Source organism: Triticum urartu, chromosome 1A (genome assembly GCF_056163025.1).
Source record: "Triticum urartu cultivar PI428250 chromosome 1A, HENAU_Tu73, whole genome shotgun sequence".
NCBI classification, from domain to species: Eukaryota; Viridiplantae; Streptophyta; class Magnoliopsida; order Poales; family Poaceae; genus Triticum; species Triticum urartu.
Window position 1 is genome coordinate 583,594,446 of NC_141873.1, and position 20,498 is coordinate 583,614,943.

The following is a 20,498-nucleotide window of genomic DNA, read 5'->3' on the forward strand; positions in this document are numbered from 1 at the left end:
ACATTCCACTACTGAAATCATAGGCAAAGTTCAGTTCGGTGTAACCCTCACGATGCATGCGGAAATTAATATGCAGAGGTAGATAAGATTACATTACATGGTACCAAATTACTACCTCCGTCCCATAATGTAAGAACGTTTTTTGAGCTAATATAGTTTGAGAAATGTTCTTATATTATGGGACAGAGGGAGTAGTCCGCATGCCCATCACTAACTGAAAGGCCTGCTAAGCAACTCACCGCTGGTAAAACAGAATGACAAATACAAACTGCATTTCGACACCAGAAATCAACTAAAAAGCGGTGTGAACGAAAGGGTGATTTGGGTGTGCTGATAAAGCATCCCTGAACGCAGACACTATGGCATCACCGGTGCGAGCCCCATCCAGAACGATCTTCTCAAGGCGTAACAGGTGCTCCAGGCCAACTGGTACATCGTGTTCCCCCCATGTGGAGATTTTGAGGTCTCGTAGGTTGGGCATGGCCCCCGCCTTGAACCCTAGGTAAGCCCCAACACCTTCCATAGCACAAAATGTGAGGCTCTTCAGAACCCGGAACAGTCCCATGCCCAATCTAACTCTTTCTTTTGGGATATTTAACGTCATGAGCCAGAGTACGACGAGGGACGAAAGCTCTCCAAGAAGATTGACATCCTGAGTTGACGCCTCCATCACACGCAGCTCCAGGATGCGAAGGCAATTTAGACCACCCATCCATACGGGAACTCTACGGAATATCCATCTAGGGGCGCTGATAAATTCCTCGAGATGCGGAAAAGGATTGGATAATGAGGCCAGCTCGTTATCTTCATGAGTATAGCCACTAGTGAATTTGAGACATTTGAGGTTACGGAGCTTTCCAAGGGAGCTGGCGAAAGCATCACGTTCTGGCTTTTCCCAACCATTCACTCCGATCTGCAGTTTCCTTAGATTGGTCAGCTCTCCGAGACCCATAATAACCTTCACTGAGTTCACTTCCTTCATGGACAACCCATCACCATCTATTACCAGAGTGCGCAGTGATTTCATATTCCCAATACATTCACACATGAATTTTTCCATCCGAATATCAAGATATGACAACTGAGGCAATTGGGCTATATCTAAGGGGGTGCTCTTGAGCTGGGCACGAGGCATGTCCAATGTCTCACTAGTAGAAAATAGGGCTATGGTCCAGGCCGGCTCAGCCCATTAGTCCCGGTTCAGTGTAGAACCGGGACCAATGTGGGCATTGGTCCCGGTTCATGAGCCCAGGGGGCCGGCCGGGCCACGTGGGCCATTGGTCCCGGTTCATCTGGACCTTTTGGTCCCGGTTGGTGGGACGAACCGGGGCCAATGGGCCTCGCTCCTGGCCCACCACCATTGGTCCCGGTTGGTGGCTTGAACCGGGACCAAAGGCTCCCCTTTAGTCCCGGTTCATGCCACCAACCGGGACCAATGAGGTGCCTATATATACCCCCTCGCGCAAGAGCAGAGCACAGTGCTCTGTTTTTTCTGGCCGAGGGGGAGAGGGCTTTGTGGTGCTCTAGCTCACCTCCTATGCACATGAGGTGTTCGATGGAATGCCCGAGCCACACTACTTAAGCTTTCTCCTCTCGAAGCTCGACCTTCAAGCTCCATTTTCCTCGAGATTTGTACACTTCTATTAATTTGGACACTTAATTTTATATAATGCACGCACAGATGAACCGGCAATGGATGTACGGTGACAGACACACCCGCGAGTACATTAAGGGCGTGCATGAGTTTCTCGATGCGGCTGAGGCAAACAAGCAGAATGGTTTTATGTGTTGTCCATGCACTGAATGTGGGAATACGAGGTCTTACTCTAACCGGAAAATCCTTCACTCCCACCTGCTTTACAAGGGTTTCATGCCACACTATAATGTTTGGACAAGACACGGAGAAATAGGGGTTATGATGGAAGACGGCAAAGAAGAAGAGTACGATGACAACTATGTGCCCCCTGAATACGGTGATGCTGCAATGGGGGGAGCTGGTGAAGATCAAGAGGAACCAGACGATGTGCCCAATGATGCTGCCACGGGTGAAGCTGCTGAAGATCAAGAGGAACCAGACGATGTGCCCGATGATGATGATTTCCGCCGGGTCATTGTCGATGCAAGGACGCAATGCATTAGTCAAAAGGAAAAGCTGAAGTTCGATCGCATGTTAGAGGATCACAAAAAAGGGTTATACCCCAATTGCGAAGATGGCAACACAAAGCTCGGTACCGTACTGGAATTGCTGCAGTGGAAGGCAGAGAATGCTATGGCTGACAAAGGATTTGAGAAGCTACTGAAAATATTGAAGAAGAAGCTTCCAAAGGATAACGAATTGCCCGACAGTACATACGCAGCAAAGAAGGTCGTATGCCCTCTAGGATTGGAGGTGGAGAAGATACATGCATGCCCTAATGACTGCATCCTCTACCGCGATGCATACAAGGATCTGAACGCATGCCCAGTATGTGGTGCGTTGCGGTATAAGATCAGACGAGATGACCCTGGTGATGTTGACGGCGAGCCCCTCAGGAAGAGGGTTCCTGCGAAGGTGATGTGGTATGCTCCTATAATACCACGGTTGAAACGTCTGTTCAGAAACGAAGAGCATGCCAAGTTGATGCGATGGCACCGTGAGAACCGAAAGAAAGATGGGAAGTTGAGAACACCCGCTGACGGGTCGCAGTGGAGAAAAATCGAGAGAAAGTACTGGGATGAGTTTGCAAAGGACCCAAGGAATGTATGGTTTGCTTTAAGCGCGGATGGCATTAATCCTTTCGGGGAGCAGAGCAGCAATCACAGCACCTGGCCCGTGACTCTATGTATGTATAACCTTCCTCCTTGGATGTGCATGAAGCGGAAGTTCATTATGATGCCAGTTCTCATCCAAGGCCCTAAGCAATCCGGCAACGAAATTGATGTGTACCTAAGGCCATTAGTTGAAGAACTTTTACAGTTGTGGAATGGAAACGGTGTACGTACGTGGGATGAGCACAGACATGAGGAATTTAACCTTAAGGCGTTGCTGTTCGTGACCATCAACGATTGGCCCGCTCTCAGTAACCTTTCAGGACAGACAAACAAAGGATACCACGCATGCACGCACTGTTTAGATGACACTGAAAGTATATACCTGGACAAATGCAGGAAGAATGTGTACCTGGGCCATCGCCGATTTCTTCCGACCAACCATCAATGTCAAAAGAAAGGCAAGCATTTCAAAGGCGAGGCAGATCACCGGAAGAAGCCCGCCATGCGCACCGGTGATCACGTGCTTGCTATGGTCAATGATTTACACTACGTAATCTTTGGAAAGGGTCCCGGTGGACTAGCTGTTCCGAATGACGCTGAGGGACACGCACCCATGTGGAAGAAGAAATCTATATTTTGGGACCTACCCTACTGGAAAGACCTAGAGGTCCGCTCCTCAATCGACGTGATGCACGTGACGAAGAACCTTTGCGTGAACCTTCTAGGCTTCTTGGGCGTGTATGGGAAGACAAAAGATAGACCTGAGGCACGAGAGGACCTGCAACATTTGCACGAAAAAGACGGCATGCCTCCGAAGCAGTATAAAGGTCCTGCCAGCTACGCTCTTACAAAAGAAGAGAAAGAAATCTTCTTTGAATGCCTGCTCAGTATGAAGGTCACGACTGGCTTCTCGTCGAATATAAAGGGAATAATAAATATGCCAGAGAAAAAGTTTCAGAACCTAAAGTCTCATGACTGCCACGTGATTATGACGCAACTGCTTCCGGTTGCATTGAGGGGGCTTCTACCGGAAAATGTTCGATTAGCCATTGTGAAGCTATGTGCATTCCTCAATGCAATCTCTCAGAAGGTGATCGATCCAGAAATAGTACCAAGGCTAAGGAGTGATGTGGCGCAATGTCTTGTCAGTTTCGAGCTGGTGTTCCCACCATCCTTCTTCAATATCATGACGCACGTCCTAGTTCATCTAGTCGACGAGATTGTCATCCTGGGGCCCGTATTTCTACACAATATGTTCCCCTTTGAGAGGTTCATGGGAGTCCTAAAGAAATATGTCCGTAACCGCGCTAGGCCAGAAGGAAGCATCTCCATGGGCCATCAAACAGAGAATGTTATCGGGTTTTGTGTTGACTTCATTCCTGGCCTTAACAAGATAGGTCTCCCTAAATCGCGGTATGAGGGGAGACTGACTGGAAAAGGCACTCTTGGAAGAGACTCAATAATATGCAGGGACGGATATTCTTGGTCTCAAGCACACTACATAGTTCTACAGAACTCTACCTTGGTGACCCCGTATGTCGATGAATGCAAGAACAGTCTGCGCTCCAAACACCCGGAGCAATGCGACGACTGGATTACATGTGAACACATCAGGACTTTCAGCAGTTGGTTGGAAACACGTCTCAGAGGTGACAACACTGTTTGTGATGAGTTGTACTTGTTGTCCAGGGGACCATCTTTGACTGTATTGACTTACAAAGGATACGAGATAAATGGGAATACATTTTACACGATCGCCCAAGATCAAAAGAGCACCAACCAAAACAGCGGTGTCCGCTTTGATGCAGCAACCGAGAGCGGAAAGGACACATATTATGGTTACATAGTGGACATATGGGAACTTGACTACGGACCTGATTTTAAGGTCCCTTTGTTTAAGTGCAAATGGGTCAATCTGTTAGGCGGCGGGGTACAGGTAGACCCACAGTACGGAATGACAACAGTGGATCTGAAAAATCTTGGGTACACTGACGAACCGTTCGTCCTAGCCAATGATGTGGCACAGGTTATCTATGTGAAGGACATGTCTACCAAACCGAGAAAAAGAAAAGATAAGGAAGCGAATACATCATACGATGAGCCAAAGCGCCACATAGTTCTTTCAGGAAAAAGGGACATCCTGGGAGTGGACGGCAAGACAGACATGTCTGAAGATTATGAAAAGTTTCATGAAATTCCTCCCTTCAATGTCAAGGCTGACCCAAGCATCCTGATAAACAATGAAGATTATCCATGGTTATGGCGCAATAAGCAAATGACACAAGCGAAGAAAAAGTGAAGACTTTCTCCCGCAATAAGCAAATGCTATGTGGGTGAAATTATGATACCATCCCAACTTTCAACCTTTTCAGAGTTCATTTGAAATGCTTTCATGTCTTATGGTTCGAAACTTTGATACTTCGAAAGTGATTGTCCATTTTGTACACGAAGTGCATCAAGTTTTTGTCGTAACCCTCTCTACTTTTTGGAACATGCTATGTGGGTGAAATGATGAGACCATGCCAACTTTCAACCTTTTCAGAGTTCATTTTGAAATGCTTTCCAATTTCAGAGTCATTTAGCTCAAAGAATGAATTAATAGCAAACAGAATGAACTACAGAACTTTTATGAAAATAAAAACAATCAATTAAAATATTATGTTATGATCAACTAAAATAAAACTATAATATTCTTCAATAGCAAAAAGAATATAATTTATGTGACCTAAAATCAAACTATAATTTGTGTGACCTAAAATAAAAAATAAATAGCAAAGAAGAAAAAAATAAATAGAAAAAAATTTCTAATTTTATAGTAAAGTTATTCATAAACTAGTGATTCACACAAATTTTTAAAAATTCAAATTTAAACTATTTAAAATTTATAACTAATGGCACTAACAGAAAGTTTATAATTTTTGTGACCTAAAAGCAAAAAGAAATCACTAAAAAACTGTAAGTATTTCGTTGTAAGTAGAAATAAAAAATAAATAGAAAAAAATTCTAATTTTATAGTAAAGTTATTCATAAACTAGTGATTCACATAAATTTTTAAAAATTCAAATTTAAACTATTTAAAATTTAAAACTAATGGCACTAACAGAAAGTTTATAATTTTTGTGACCTAAAAGCAAAAAGAAATCACTAAAAAACTGTAAGTATTTAGTTGTAAGTAGAAATAAAAAATAAATAGAAAAAAAATTCTAATTTTATAGTAAAGTTATTCATAAACTAGTGATTCACACAAATTTTTAAAAATTCAAATTTAAACTATTTAAAATTTAAAACTAATGGCACTAACAGAAAGTTTATAATTTTTGTGACCTAAAAGCAAAAAGAAATCACTAAAAAACTGTAAGTATTTAGTTTTAAGTAGAAATAAAAAAAATAAAAAACCAAAAAAATGTAGAAATAAAAAAGAAAAAACCAAAAAAAATGCCACCTACTGGGCCTCCACGGCCTGAATACGACTAGAAACCCTACATGGGCCAGGATTCAGGCCCGCAGAAGGCCCAATAGGCCCACAAGCAAAGCAGTGTCAAATTAGGCCCATAGGCCTGCAGTTCAGAGGAGTTCGAGAGGGAGGAGGCAGCAGAGCTTATAAACTGGTGTTGGGCGCTGTCAACTAGCGATGTGGGACTAAACTTTTGGGCGCGGGGCGCACAAGGGCATTGGTCCCGGTTGGTGGCACCAACCGGGACTAAAGGGTGCATTGGTCACGGTTTGTGGCACCAACCGTGACCATTGCCCCCCTTTAGTCCCGGTTGGTGCCACCAACCGGGACCAATGGGCTTCGCTTCCCGCCCTTTGGGCTGCCGAAAAGAGGCCATTGGTCTCGGTTCGTGGCAGGAACCGGGACTAATGCCCACCTTTAGTCCCGGTTGCTGCCACGAACCGAGACTAAAGCCTCTGCTATATAAGGCCACACTTTGGAATTTTTCATTCTCATCTTGCAGTTGCAGTTGCCGACGCCGCCAGGCTGCCCCGACGCCGCCCGCCCCCATCGTCGCCGTCGCCCGCGCCCATCGTCGCCGTCGCCCGCGACGCGCGCCGCCCCGGCCCGCCCCCGTCGCCGTCGCCCTCGTCCCTGCCCCGACGCGCACAGCCCCGTCCCGCCCTCGCCGTCGCCCGCGCCGGCCGGCCCCTTGCCCGACGCCCGCCGCCCCGGCCCGCCGTCGTCGTCGCCCGCGTCTCCTACCCCAAGCGCGCGCCCACTGCCCCGTCGCCATCCTCGCGCCGACTCCGCGGTCCTCCTCTGGTCCGGCCGGCGCCCTAGCTAGCATTTTTTTTCATATATATGCTTTTTTTCATATATATATATATATGCTTGTTTTTTATATATATGTATACATATGTTCTCTGTGTATATATCTATGTTCATGTATATATGCAAAAGATTAGGATTAGAAGAGGGAGAAGAATATTAGGATTATATATATATATATGTATACATATGTTCTCCGTGTATATATCTATGTGGATGTATATATGCAAAAGATTAGGATTAGAAAAATTAGTATTTTTTTCTGTTCATAGATTTTTTTTGGTGATATTAATTATTGTAAATATGAAAATGTTTGTATATTCATATGAACAAATGAATTAGAAGAGGGAGAAGAAGAGGGGGTCGAGGGTCGTCGAACATGAGAGGAGGAAGAGGATAAAAAAAGAAGAGGAATAAGAAAAGAAAAAAGAGGAGAAGAAAGAATAGAGGAGATGATCTTCTCCTCTATTCTTTCTTCTCCTCTTTTTTTCTTCTTCTTCCTCTTTTTTTTATCGGGAACGAGGGTCGTCGAGGGTCGCCGAGCGGTAGAGGAAGAAGAGGATAAAATAGAAGAGGAAGAAAAAAAGAGAGGGGTCGACGGTCGCCTAGGGGTCGAGGGTCGAGAGGGGGTCTAGGGTCGCCGAGAGGGGAGAGGAAGACGAGGAGAAATAAATAAGAAGAAGAAAAAAGAAGAAAAAGAAGAGAAGAAGAAGAAACGAAAAGTGGAGAAGAAGAGAAAATAGAATATATTCTATTTTCTCTTCTTCTCCACTATTCCTTTCTTCTTCTCCTCTTTTTTTTTCTTCTTTATTTTCTTCGACACGTAGGGGGGGGGGTCGAGAACGTCGGACATTCATGAGAGAGGCGAGGAAGAAGGGGAAGAAGAGGGAGAAGAAGAGGAAGTCTTCTCCTCTATTCTTTCTTTTCTTCTTTTTTCTTCTTCTTCTTCCTCTTTATTTTATCGGGAACGAGGGTCGTCGAGAGGTCGAGGAGCGGTAGATGAGAAACCCTAAATAGAACGTATCGTCGGTGTGAGATACATGTACCGTCGGTGTCGGACACTACACCCACATCCCACAAGTGGCGCGGGCTTCGACGCCCACATCACTTGTGGGACGTGGATGTAGTGTCTGACACCGAAGGCCACATGTATCTCACACCCACGATACTTGCTAGCTATTTAGGGTTTCCTCTACCGAAAAGAAGAGGAGAAATAAATAAGAAGAAGAAAAAAGAAGAAAAAGAAGAGGAGAAGAAGAAAGGAATAGTGGAGAAGAAGAGAAAATAGAATATATTCTATTTTCTCTTTTCTCCACTATTCCTTTCTTCTTCTCCTCTTTTTTTTTTCTTCTTTTCTTCTTCTTCTTCTTCTTCTTCTTCTTCTTCTTCTTCTTATTAGCCGGAAGTAGAGAGAGGTTTCCTAGTGTCAAAGTATTGAAGAAATCCATGCCTTCATCATTAGCCGGAAGTAACCAGGGCATGTTGGTACGAAGTTCTGCAAAGTTATTCTGGAATGGAGTCCCGGATAGAATAATCCGCTTTTTGGTACGAATTCAGCAAAGGCCTTCCAAATAGCGATATTCGGAAGGCTCTTGCTGAACTTTTTACCAAAAAGCGAATTATCCTATCTGGGACTCCGTTCTAGAACAACTTTGAAGAGCTTCATACCATCATGCACATGTTACTTTCGCCTAATGATGAAGACATGGTTTTGTTGAATCCTTTGACACTAGGCAACCTCCCGACCCCTCGGCGATCCTCTCGAACATGAGAGGAAGAAGAGGGTCGTCTAGGGGTCGAGGGTTCCAGGGTCGTCGAGGGTTCGAGGGGTCGAGGATCGCCGAGGGGCCGAGAGAGGTTTCCTAGTGTCAAAGTATTGAAGAAATCCATGCCTTCATCATTAGCCGGAAGTAACCAGGGCATGTTGGTACGAAGTTCTGCAAAGTTATTCTGGAATGGAGTCCCGGATAGAATAATCCGCTTTTCGGTACGAATTCAGCAAAGGCCTTCCAAATAGCGATATTCGGAAGGCTCTTGCTGAACTTTGTACCAAAAAGCGAATTATCCTATCTGGGACTCCGTTCCAGAACAACTTTGAAGAGCTTCGTACCATCATGCACATGTTACTTTCGCCTAATGATGAAGACATGGTTTTGTTGAATCCTTTGACACTAGGCAACCTCCCGACCCCTCGGCGATCCTCTCGAACATGATGTAGTGTCGTCGTTGTCGATATATACCCCCTCCCGATAGCTTACTATGATTAGGTAGCTAGTTCTACCTTTGGCACTAATATATCCATCCGTCATGTTTGAATAATAATTGCCATGTTGTAAATATTTGTAGAAACTATGGACACCGCCCTAGACGAAGCAACAAAAGAAGCGTTGTTGAGGGACATAATCGCAGAAGGAAGTGATGCCCTCTCGTTGTTTCTCAACGAAACCGATGGTCTGGAAGGAGACGGTGAACAAGCTGGCTACGGTGACCTAATGCCAGTGCAAGAAGAAGAACATGAGGACGGCTCCGGTGACCCAATGCCGGTGCAAGAAGGAGACCGTGATGACGGCTCCGGTGACCGAACCGAGTCCGGCCAGGTATATATATTAGTTAAGCCTATGCTGACTAGATGATTGATGCATTCATTGTTTTAGTATGTACACATATTAATTAAGTCTTTGTTCTTTTTTCTAGCCCTCCGAATCAAGCACAACTTCGGTAAAGACACGAGGCCCGAAGAAAAAGTTGAGCTCGGATGAAAAGTTTGAGATCATAGCAATCGCGCCCGACGGCCAACCTATTGAACCCCTCCGGACAAAGAGCGCATGTGTTGCTCAGTGCGGGGTTCTGGTTAGGGACAAGATCCCGATAAGCATCCAGCAATGGTTTAAGCCGGCTACAGAAGACCCTGAGGTGTCTTATGTCAATGATATGCAGAAAAATGATCTTTGGACTGAGCTGAAGTCAAATTTCACCCTACCGCCTGAGGATAATCCAGAGAACCCAGTTATAGAGAAATTAATCAAGTCTTTTGCTCTGAAGAGGATGGCAGAACTATTCAGGAGGTGGAAGAAAGAGCTGAATAAGTTTGTCGAAAATAATGAGACACCAGAATTCAAGGGCAGATATGAGAAGATCAGAGATCACTGGCCCGCATTTGTGGCCCACAAGACATCAGAAAAGAGTAAGAAGATGTCGGCGACAAACAAGCAAAATGCTGCGAAGAAGAAGCTTCACCATCGCACGGGGTCAGGTGGCTACCTCGTAGCCCGGCCTAAGTGGTCCAAGAGTGAGAATGATTTGGTTCATAAAGGGATCGAACCAGAGACAAATAACTGGCCAGACCGTTGCCGGACTTGGTTCTTCGGGGCTGGCGGAACCCTGGACCCTGAAACAGGGAAGTGCATTTGGATGAACGATCAAATGGACATACCAGTCAGTAAGCTTAAGCAGTATATCGAAGCAGCGCAGGAAGGGACGTTCTTTCCAGACAGAGAGAACGACGAGCTCACAATGGCCCTCGGGAATCCTGAGCACCCTGGACGGACACGAGGCACGCCAGGCTCCGTTCCGTGGAAGGTTGGGTTTCCGGACGCAGGCGGTTACAAATCCCATGAGAGGAGGAAAAAAGTGCAGCAGACCCAAATGCAGGCGGTGCAAGCAAGGGTGGACGCGATAGAGGAACGAGAAGCAAATCGCAGCAAACGTACTGCCGAAGCCTCCCCCGAAGCTACCCCGCCATCTCAGCGCAGAAGCAGTGTGGCTTCCACCGAGCTGCTTCAGCCAGAGCATGCCTTGACGCTCCTGCCAGCTATCCCGTGGATGCTATCACGGAGTCTCAAAATTGCCACCTTATGACGCAATGGATGAATTTGAAGGTCAAGGCGGCTGTTGGCTCTGTTTATCCTACTGAACCCGGCGCAACTTTTCACTGCCGGCCGATTCCAGAAGGATATGCTAGGGTGATGGTGGATGAGATAACGGAGGGATTTGAGGACCTCCAGCTTGACCACCCTACCGGTGAAGGGGAGACTCGGCTGGGGTCTGCTTTGAAGACTCCATGCCTATGGCGGAAGGAGCTCATCAACCTTCCGAACTGGACGCCTCCGCCTCCTCCTCCTCCTCCTCCGGCGAGTCAGGGCACTCCGCCTCCACCGCCTCCTCCTCCGGCGAGTGACGATCAGGGCCCTCGGCCGGCTCCTTCTCCGGCGCGTGGCGGCACTCCGCCTCCTTCTCCGCCTGCGCCGACGCGCCCGAGCAGCCAGCCTCCTCCTTCTCCGCCTCGTCAGCAAGGGCGGAAGAGACCTGCCGCCGCTCCAGCTGCTCCGGCGCGTCGTAGTCCTTCTCCTCCGCCGCTTAAGCAAGTAAAGAAGACAACCGCTATGTTTGCTCGGTCGGCGTCTAGCAGTACAACCAGAGGCGGGAGGACATACAGATTCGGTCCTTCTCTGAAGACTCCAGAGAAGTTACCATACGAGAGGACCCAGGAGGAGAACGCCGAGATCGCGCGAGAAGAAGTGAAGAAATTTTTTGAAGGGGTGAAAGCAAAGAAACATCCACCTCCGGAGGAGAAGGTAGATCGGGTGAAAGTGAAGCGCACTCTGGCTGCCCTGACAAAACCACCGAAGTCTGATCCGCCGAAAGGAAACTATGACCGCACTATTGGAAAAGAATTTGCCGAAGCGGAGCGGTCGGGAAGTACTGTCAGTGATCAAAGGCTGAAAGAACAACGAGCTGGGAAACAAATTGCCCAGCTCGGCGAACAAGCGAAGCAACCGTGCCCCCCGCTCAAGGTGCCTAGCCACAACGTCGATAATGATCCGAGGATGGTGCCCGGTTATAGCAATCTTGCAGATTACCTGCTCGACGAAGTACATTATGAACCCATGGACGTGCAGATACAAAGATACGAGTACGGGAAGCCTCTCGTCAAAGATGAAAGATCTCTATCAACGACGATGCGAAGATTGCATGATTGGTACTTCAAAATCTGCAGAGACTCTGGGGGGAGGAGTACTTTGTATGCGAGAGTTAAACCGGAGCATGACCTCGTTGGAATTGATCTGTTGCCTGTTCCATTTGAGGAGTTCTATCAGTTTTTCAATCAATTAGCCCTCGATAAAACAACGGTCGCCTGCTACTGTCTGTAAGTAGTACTACATCTGTCATTAAGTTTCTCTATATAGCTTAGCTCTTTCATTGCATGTATTTATAATCATCCTCACTATATTATGCAGATTGAAGATCGTCGAATTGAAGAAAAGACAAGTCGGTGATATTGGGTTCATTAACACATATCTCATAGATGCAACTCAGGTTAAACTTCATGCCGCAGCTACCGAGGCCAGCTTGCTACGATCGTTCGTAATAAATCAAAACAAAGATATAATACTCTTTCCTTACAACTTCAGGTGAGTGTTACTGTCTTGTGCGTATTCGGTTTCCCTTATATATTAGTCAAGGTTATAGTAATGTAATTGATGAGTTATGCATGTGTGTGCAGTTACCACTATATTCTCCTAGAGATTAAGCTTGAGCAAGGAGTAGTAACCGTCTTGGACTCTAAACGAAAAGATCCCAAGGAGTATGCGGACATGACTGAAATCCTCAAGAAGTAAGTTAAATCGATCATTATCCACCATATCAGCAACTTTGTTCATTTCCTGATATCAAGTAATTGTTTTCTTTGTCCGGCAGGGTTTGGAGAAAATTCACCAAAACAGTTCCAGGACTGCCGAAGGAGCTGGAATTTAGACACCCGAAAGTAAGTACTATAGTAGCATGTTCCGCGCATCTCCTAGTGATTCAAGCGCTAGTTTCATCAATACCATTTAGCATTCTTGCTTATCAGTTTGATTGACCTCTATTTCTTGTAAAGTGGTTGTGGCAGGAACAAGGGAATGATTTCTGTGGATACTACATCTGCGAGTCCATCCGCCACACGACCTGTGAGCGGGGCGGGTACTCTAACGAACAATATGAAGTACGTAAATAACAACATTCACAATTTTATTTTATTACCATCATTTGTGTTGAGTTTCATTCACCCCCTTCTTCAAATTAGATGTTTCGGAAGCGGGATGAACTCCTAGCACCAGCTCGCATGCGAGCAATTCAAGAGGAATTGGCGGCATTCTTTCTTGACCACGTGATCCCTGAAGACGGAGAATTCTATGTGGACCCTGAGTCCGTATGATTATATTTGTAAGAGATAATTATTGTATATATGTAGCCGGTAGTGTCAGATAGATATACGAGAACTTGTTGTTCGACCAATCTCTCGGAGAAGGAGAGGTGGTCGATATCACTTCTCTCTGTATATATGCATATATGTTCATGACGATCTTCTGTTTCCTTCGTTTGCTTACTAGCTAGCTAGCGTGTCTAGTCCTCTCTATATACGTATGTATAGTACGTAGCGTCGACCAAGCACGGACATAAGAGATGACACTTCTCTCTATTAATTATAACTAGCTAACACAATATATGAAACACCTAAATTAACCCCGCAAAACCCCCAACCCCCCCCCTTTCAAAAAAAAAACAAAAACCCCAGCCACAGAAGTGCTGACGCGTGGATGCCTATTGGTCCCGGTTGGTGCCACCAACCGGGACCAAAGGGTCTCCTGACTGGGCTCTGCGCACTGCCCACGTGGAGGGCCTTTAGTCCCGGTTCTGGATTGAACCGGGACTAAAGGGGGGAGGTATTAGTACCGACACTTTAGTCCCGGTTCCGGAACCGGGACTAAAGGCCCTTACGAACCGGGACTATAGGCTCTTTTTCTATCAGTGTCTCCAAGTAAACAAGCCCTTCAAATTTAGCAGGTAGCTGTACGAAACATGACATAGTAACATGCAAATACCTCAACAGAAACAATTGGCAAATAGCAGTGAGGTCAAGTGTGGTCTGCCCATCTGGGTTGTATTCTGCAATTCTCAACACCCGGAGATACTTGAACAACAAAAGAGAAGGCATGGGGTTCCCGAACAGTGCAAATGATCGAACTTGTGATAGGCCAACATCAATAGTTGAGGCATAAGTTGCTCCACCACTGGCCACATAACTCTGAGATAACCGGTGAACCTTGTATTTATTGCCATGCAGTCTTGCCATGTCAATGTAATTGTATGCCACACTTATAAAGTTATCTTCATCACACCTGCTTAGGATCAAATCCAGCATCATGTCATGTACTCTGCATGTCACCACCTCTTCACAGCATATCATACCATGCTGAATCATACTTCTGTTAATTAGCTCATTGAAATAACTCCTCCCAACATCCTCTAGGTCATGCCCATGCAAATTACTGACAAGGCCATCAGCTAACCATTGCCGAACAAGATCGTCCCTCCAGATTTCACGGTCCTCGGGATACATACCAAAGTACAAAAAGCATGCCCGCAGATGAGCAGGAAGATGCATGTAGCTCAAGTTTAATATACTCTTCATCTCTTCCAAGGTGGGATTTGTGGCAAGCTGGGTACCCAAAGAATCCCTTATGCTCTCCCAGCTCTTCCTTGACGTTTCTTTATTGGCTAATAGGCTAGCTATTGTGATAACTGCAAGTGGCAATCCATGACACTTCTTCAAAATCTCAGCCATAACTTCTTTCAGATGGGGTGGACAATATGTTTGTACCCAAATACTCTATTCAACAATAGCATTCTTGAGTTTTGTTCACTAAGGGGTTCCATTTTGTAGATGCCCTCGCCGTCATTCTGACAGGCTGCTGCAGCCACGTCTTCCACTCGTGTTGTAACTACTACTCTACTTCCATTAATATCTTCAGGAAAAGCACACTTAATGGCACTCCATGTTGGTTGATCCCACACATCATCGACAACAATCAGGTACCTATTCAAATGTTTGCAGAGGTTAATTACATTACAGTTGAACATAATTAAATTATGGACGAAATTATCAACATATTGGAAAAAAAAGGTTCGAGCAAATACTCTTTACAACAAAAATGATATAGGAACTTCTCAAAGAAGCTACGAATTATCATAATGAATGGAAAAATAACACCAAAAGCATTTGATCATTTAGCACATAAGGATTGCATAGGCATTCCAGAACTTTTCTTTCAGAAGTACTCTCCTTATTGAAGGCATGGATGAGTACCGAAAGAATTCCAATATACACCTAGCAAATTTTACACCGTATAGAAAATATTACAAAAACTTACATCGAGATTTTTTAATGATTGCATTTCTGCAAAAGAGTTTATGTATATTGTCCATGTGTATCATAAATACGCAAAACAGAAAGATAAAAACAGTCACAAATCTCGCATGAATGGACAAAAATCAGTACTGTATATGTAAATGTGACCTCATAAATCGATCTTCGGATTAACTATTTTCACACAAAAAGTATGAAGTGGTTGTTTAACCGTAAATCTGAATAATGCATTAAAAATTCAAACTTGTTTAGCACACAAGGGTCATGTAGGCATTCTAGACCCTCTCTTCAAAAATAAAAAAACCTATTCTCACGAAAGGCAGATGGGAGCAACATGTTTCTAATACCCTAGCATTTATGACACCGGATGGATATATCAGTACTCCAATATGTCTTTTCTAAAAATGTTTTTTTTTGCATTTTTCTTTCTAATTCTCTGTCATAAACACATAAAGAGGCAAACATCAAGCATGGATCTTGGATGCATAAAAACCAACAATACCAAATATCTACTATCCAATTATTCAGCTCAAATCTAACACGAGTAGCGTGTGCAAATAATACCTCTTCTCCTTCAGATGTTGCCTTAGCTCTTCAATGATGTCTTCAACCTTGCGAGCGCGAGATGTATCGGGATCCCTCATCCCTAGTTTCAACTGGAAATTGTTGAGCAGCTCAGTCATATCAGGCCTCTGCGAAACTGAAAAGAATGCTTTGCAGTCAAACAACGAGCCAATCTTGTCATGCACCTGCTTGGCAAAGTGTAGTTTTACCAAGACCACCGAAGCCCACAATCGACACCACCTTGAGTTTCTTTCGAGCATCCATCAAAATAGTGGCAACCTCCTCCCTTGGGCCATCAATGCCCACGAGAGTATCCGCCTCCTGGTACACCGCTCTCACTCGTGGGTCAAAAGCCACGGTGCTGGTGGTGGGCTTCCAATCATCAATATTATACCTTTGGCGCCGAGTGTTTGCCTCCAAGGCAAGAGTCTTGAGCTCTTCCATCCGGTCGGCTATCCGAAGACGCTCTCGCAACTTCTTAATGCGCCGAGCAGTCTTCTTGATGAAGCCCCCCTTGGCATCGTCAGCTCGAGATTGTCGGATGAAGTCATCGATACAATTCTCTATGTCGTATGACATCTCTCTAACATGGTCCCTCCAATCCTTGACGGTTGGATCGATCGGAAGAAAATCCTATGGGACGGGGCCTCATAGCCTCCCTCCTGAGGCCCCTCCTCGGATTTTGACACGTCAGCAGTGGCACACATCTTAAAGCGAGCCTAATTCCCTAATTAGTTGGTACGTACATCAACTAGATATTGCAGTATTCGTACGATACAGTATCAATCCGATCGATACTTTCCATCTAACGAAAAGAGAACGAACACGGCGATCTTCTCGCTGGCTCGCCGCTGCATCAGACCTCGGCGCCATCGCGACCTATCCCATGGCGACTCCTCCATGCGCCGGTGACGACGACCCTCACGGAAACGGCGGCGCCGTCGTGAGCTCTCCCAGCACAAACCTGCCAACACGGAGCACGGTGGACATCATCATGTGGCTGTTGCTGTTGGTTCCGCGAGGGACGACGAGCATGTCCGCGTCACCGGCGCAGGGAGAGCTCACGACGGCGCCTCCAGCAGGAGGCGGTCGGGGGAGATCGATAGATGCAGGCTGTGGTCGATCGATGTGTTACCTGATGTGGCGGATGAAGCAGATCGGGAGGTTGGGGAAGGCTCCTCACGGATGAAGGAGAGGAGGCAGACGGGGAATAGGCGGAGGCGAGCAGATCTGGCACCGGCGGCGGGAGTGGGGAGATGAGGAAGCGGGTGCGGATCCTGGCTTGTGTGGGCGGCGCCGGCGGCGGGAGTAGCGACGAGCAACGGAGCAAGGAGATGAGGAGGTAGGGGCGGCGGGAGCGGAGGAACCCTAGAAGAGAGTGGGGAGTGCTGGAAGTGAGTGAGGACACGGGAGTAGTATTTCTGTGCAGAGCTCGACGACTCACGCGACGACCGGCGAAGAGGCCCGGGACTGTTCAGAGGTTGACGACGACGACTTAGACAGATGCCCCGTGAACCAGGCCCACAACCACACGTTATCACGCACGGCCCAGCCCAGCCCAGCCCACGCACTAAAATAAACTTCAAATAAATCACGTAAGCACATACTGCAGTGTACCCATGGTTTTCGCTTTCACGGAGATTTCACCGTCTTTCATCTAGGCACTAAAATATTAACCTTTCTTCAAAATATTTCAGTCATTTCAGTTGTACACAAGAATTCAAATATTTTTATTTTAAATATTCTTTAGTAGGTGCTGAAATATTTCTGAAAGTGAAATTTAAAACCACGGGAGTAACATAATTTTTTTTCTTGAGAAAGATGTTCAGTAGGTCCCATGGTTCCTTCCTTGGCTTAGCTATTTTCTGCTCTTGATCCGGCATTGGTCTTTGGTTCGGCCATATTATTTGCGCTTTATAAATATTTTAGTTCTTGCGGAAGCAAACCTATGCCTCCACTCAAATTCTCAACTAGGGTTCTAACAACAGCGTCGAGATACCGGCGTCGCGGATCTATTCTCTGCTAGTTATACCTCCTAGTTAAGTGAGACACCAGCGTCGTGGATATATTCTACTTTCAGCTTCAGGCTGATGTATCATGGATCTACACCTGCACACAACAGTCTTAGATTAATGAATATAGACACGAGGCTGGCCAATTTGAACAAGTCCCAGTTCTTGAAATTACTTCCATCGCACATCTGCAGTTGTTGTGTATCATGTATACATAATTAACCCCAACCAAGCTGCTGCTACATCACAAGTTAATCACATGGGTAGACTAAATGTTAGTGCTAATAAGAAGCTTTTCACCAACAAATCAAATACTACTACTTATCAAGTCAGATAAGTCAGAAACTCAACAGTCATATTTCCTCATAAACTGAATTAGAACTGCCATGTTCAATTGCAGTTGAATTTTCATAACTGGCTGGCATGAATCAACATTTTTGCCTTTCGGTAACTTAACACCCGCCAAAGTCTGAACTTTTCTTCAGCAATGCAAACCAATGCAAAGTCTAGTGTACAATGCATTACAAACTTAGCATACTACCACATCAGCTGGTTATATCAGCATGATGCTGCACAAAATGTCTTCAGAATGACTAAAAAAATGTGCACTAACCAACCACACAGACCACATCTTGTGATAATATATCTCCTTTTTTGTATGATACTTTCCATAGCTGGGTTTTTTCTTTATTTGTTATGTTTTTTTCTAGACTTGTTTATTTGTTTTTTTCTGTTTCCATTCTTTCATATTATTTCCCTTTTTCTTTACTTTTTTTTTCAAAATGCACAATTTTCTCAAGTTGATGAACTTTTTTCAATTTTGATGCATTTTTTCCAAAATCAACGGATTTTTTTTCAAACTGATGAACTTTTTCAGTTAATTCTTTTTAAATACAATGAATTTTTTCAAAATTGATGAATTTTTAAAAAATCAATGATCTTTTTAAAAAAATTGATAAACTTTTAAAATTCAACAAAATTTTATCAAATTTGATGAACTTTTTTTAAAAAAATTATAAACTTTTTAAAATTAATGATTTTTTTTCAAATTAATGAACTTTTTAAAAAAATCTGTGAAACTTTTTCAATGCATATTCTTTTCCTTTTGTGCGTTTGTTTTCGGTTTTTTTTCTAATGCTATCGAGCGAACCATGGGGAAATAAAATGCCAAATCTACATGGGCTGGCCCAGCATAGTAGGCGAGTGGGTGCCAGGGAGTTTCTGTGGTGCTTGAAGCGTATGGTCTGGCTCGACCTACGGCGGCGCGTGCATGCGACATGCGCGTGAATGGTCTGTCAAAATCCGGTCTATTGCCTTGCAAGGGCACAACTTGGTCCTCCTGTCGCACTTGCGTCGCCACCGTAGTCCGCTCCATCCCAAACACGGATGTGCACTAGCGAAAGGGAGAGCAGGTCTCCGAAATATCTCACCCTTGTGATCCTGCACCAAGGGAGGGTGAATATGGTTTTTGGGAAGCGCTCCGCATGACTGCTCAAAATCGTCAAGACACGACGTCTTCCACCAAGTTTTGGCGCTGCTGCGCACCATCGTCACCACCAACATCATCATCAATAACATCACCGCTCCTGCAGCAGCCAGAACTACTTCATCTAGCAACGATCAGTACGTGCACCGTGATCTTCTCTTGTCTCTAATTATGATAGTTGTTGCATGTGCGATGGTGTTGTTTCGGTCATCTAGTATGCTAGAGCTTTACATGCTAATTAGTCATGAATTATTTAATAAAATTAATCATGAATTTTCCTAATATTCCAGCCGTCACAAGGCTTGTCCATGATCTCATCAAAGTCAGGACCGCCTTGCTCGTTTTTATTCTGCGAGTGGAAGTGCCGGGGTGTCCACGCCATGACAGGGTCATCATTGTTTTCTGCTTGGCCACCCACGCTTCCTTGCCAAATGACACATCAGACGAGGTCATTGAGAAGCTTCGGCAAAAGAAAGAACCAAATGAATGCAATGATGATCTTACGAAGATTAGACATGTGAAAAGAGTAACTGTTCTACTATCCAAGAAAGGTTTACAGGAAGCATTTGGTGTGATTCTGCCGCAATGGACAAGGATGGTGAAGCATGCATGAGGACGGTGCAAAACTGTTGGAGCGTCCTAATTTGGGATTTGACAGTGTCGGTGATCATCCTCCCTCGATCTCCGTTGCAAAGTGCGACGGCGACCTTCACTATTCGGAGTTGCTGGTGGCGGGTGGCTCTTGTCGCGGCTTGACTGTCTGCTTGTGCGAACATAGCCTTCACTTGCGTGGCACCTCACGTCAAGACCATGCTATGCATGTAGTTGGTGGGGATGTGGAAAGTGGTGGCGACATCACAGCTGCTGTCAAGTGATGGTTGGTGCGGATATGGTTGCTGTTGTAGATTGTGATCACCGGCTTGATCGCTTTGGAGTTTTTCTTTTTCTTTTTGCCCCACTAAGGCATAGCTTCGGTCATGTGTGACATTGCTAGTTCTCGGTGTGTGGTTTTTTTTGTGTCCGTTGGGGTTGGTTGTGTGCATCCTATCTATGCAGAGGCCGGGTGTGTGCTCACTGTGTTTGTATCACTTGATGCTTCATTTTGAGCTAATAAAATGCATCCGTTGTCGAAAAAAGGAAGCATTTGGTGACTGAAAGACTTGCTACTACCCTAGCTATAGGTAAGAGTTGGCTGTTTTATATAGTATACATATGTGTTACTAAATAAGTTGT

At 45.2% G+C, this 20,498-nt stretch overlaps 1 pseudogene across 1 annotated transcript; it reads right to left on the reverse strand.

Annotated features, from left to right (window-relative positions):
- Positions 1-292: 292 nt before the first annotated feature.
- On the reverse strand, positions 293-17,388 carry LOC125533215 (disease resistance protein RGA5-like; annotated as a pseudogene). Its single transcript, XR_015613984.1, has 6 exons — positions 17,385-17,388; positions 16,903-17,135; positions 16,630-16,731; positions 15,768-16,400; positions 13,803-14,873; positions 293-1,135 (listed from the first exon to the last, which is right to left on the reverse strand). The product of XR_015613984.1 is annotated as a disease resistance protein RGA5-like (transcript).
- Positions 17,389-20,498: the final 3,110 nt, after the last annotated feature.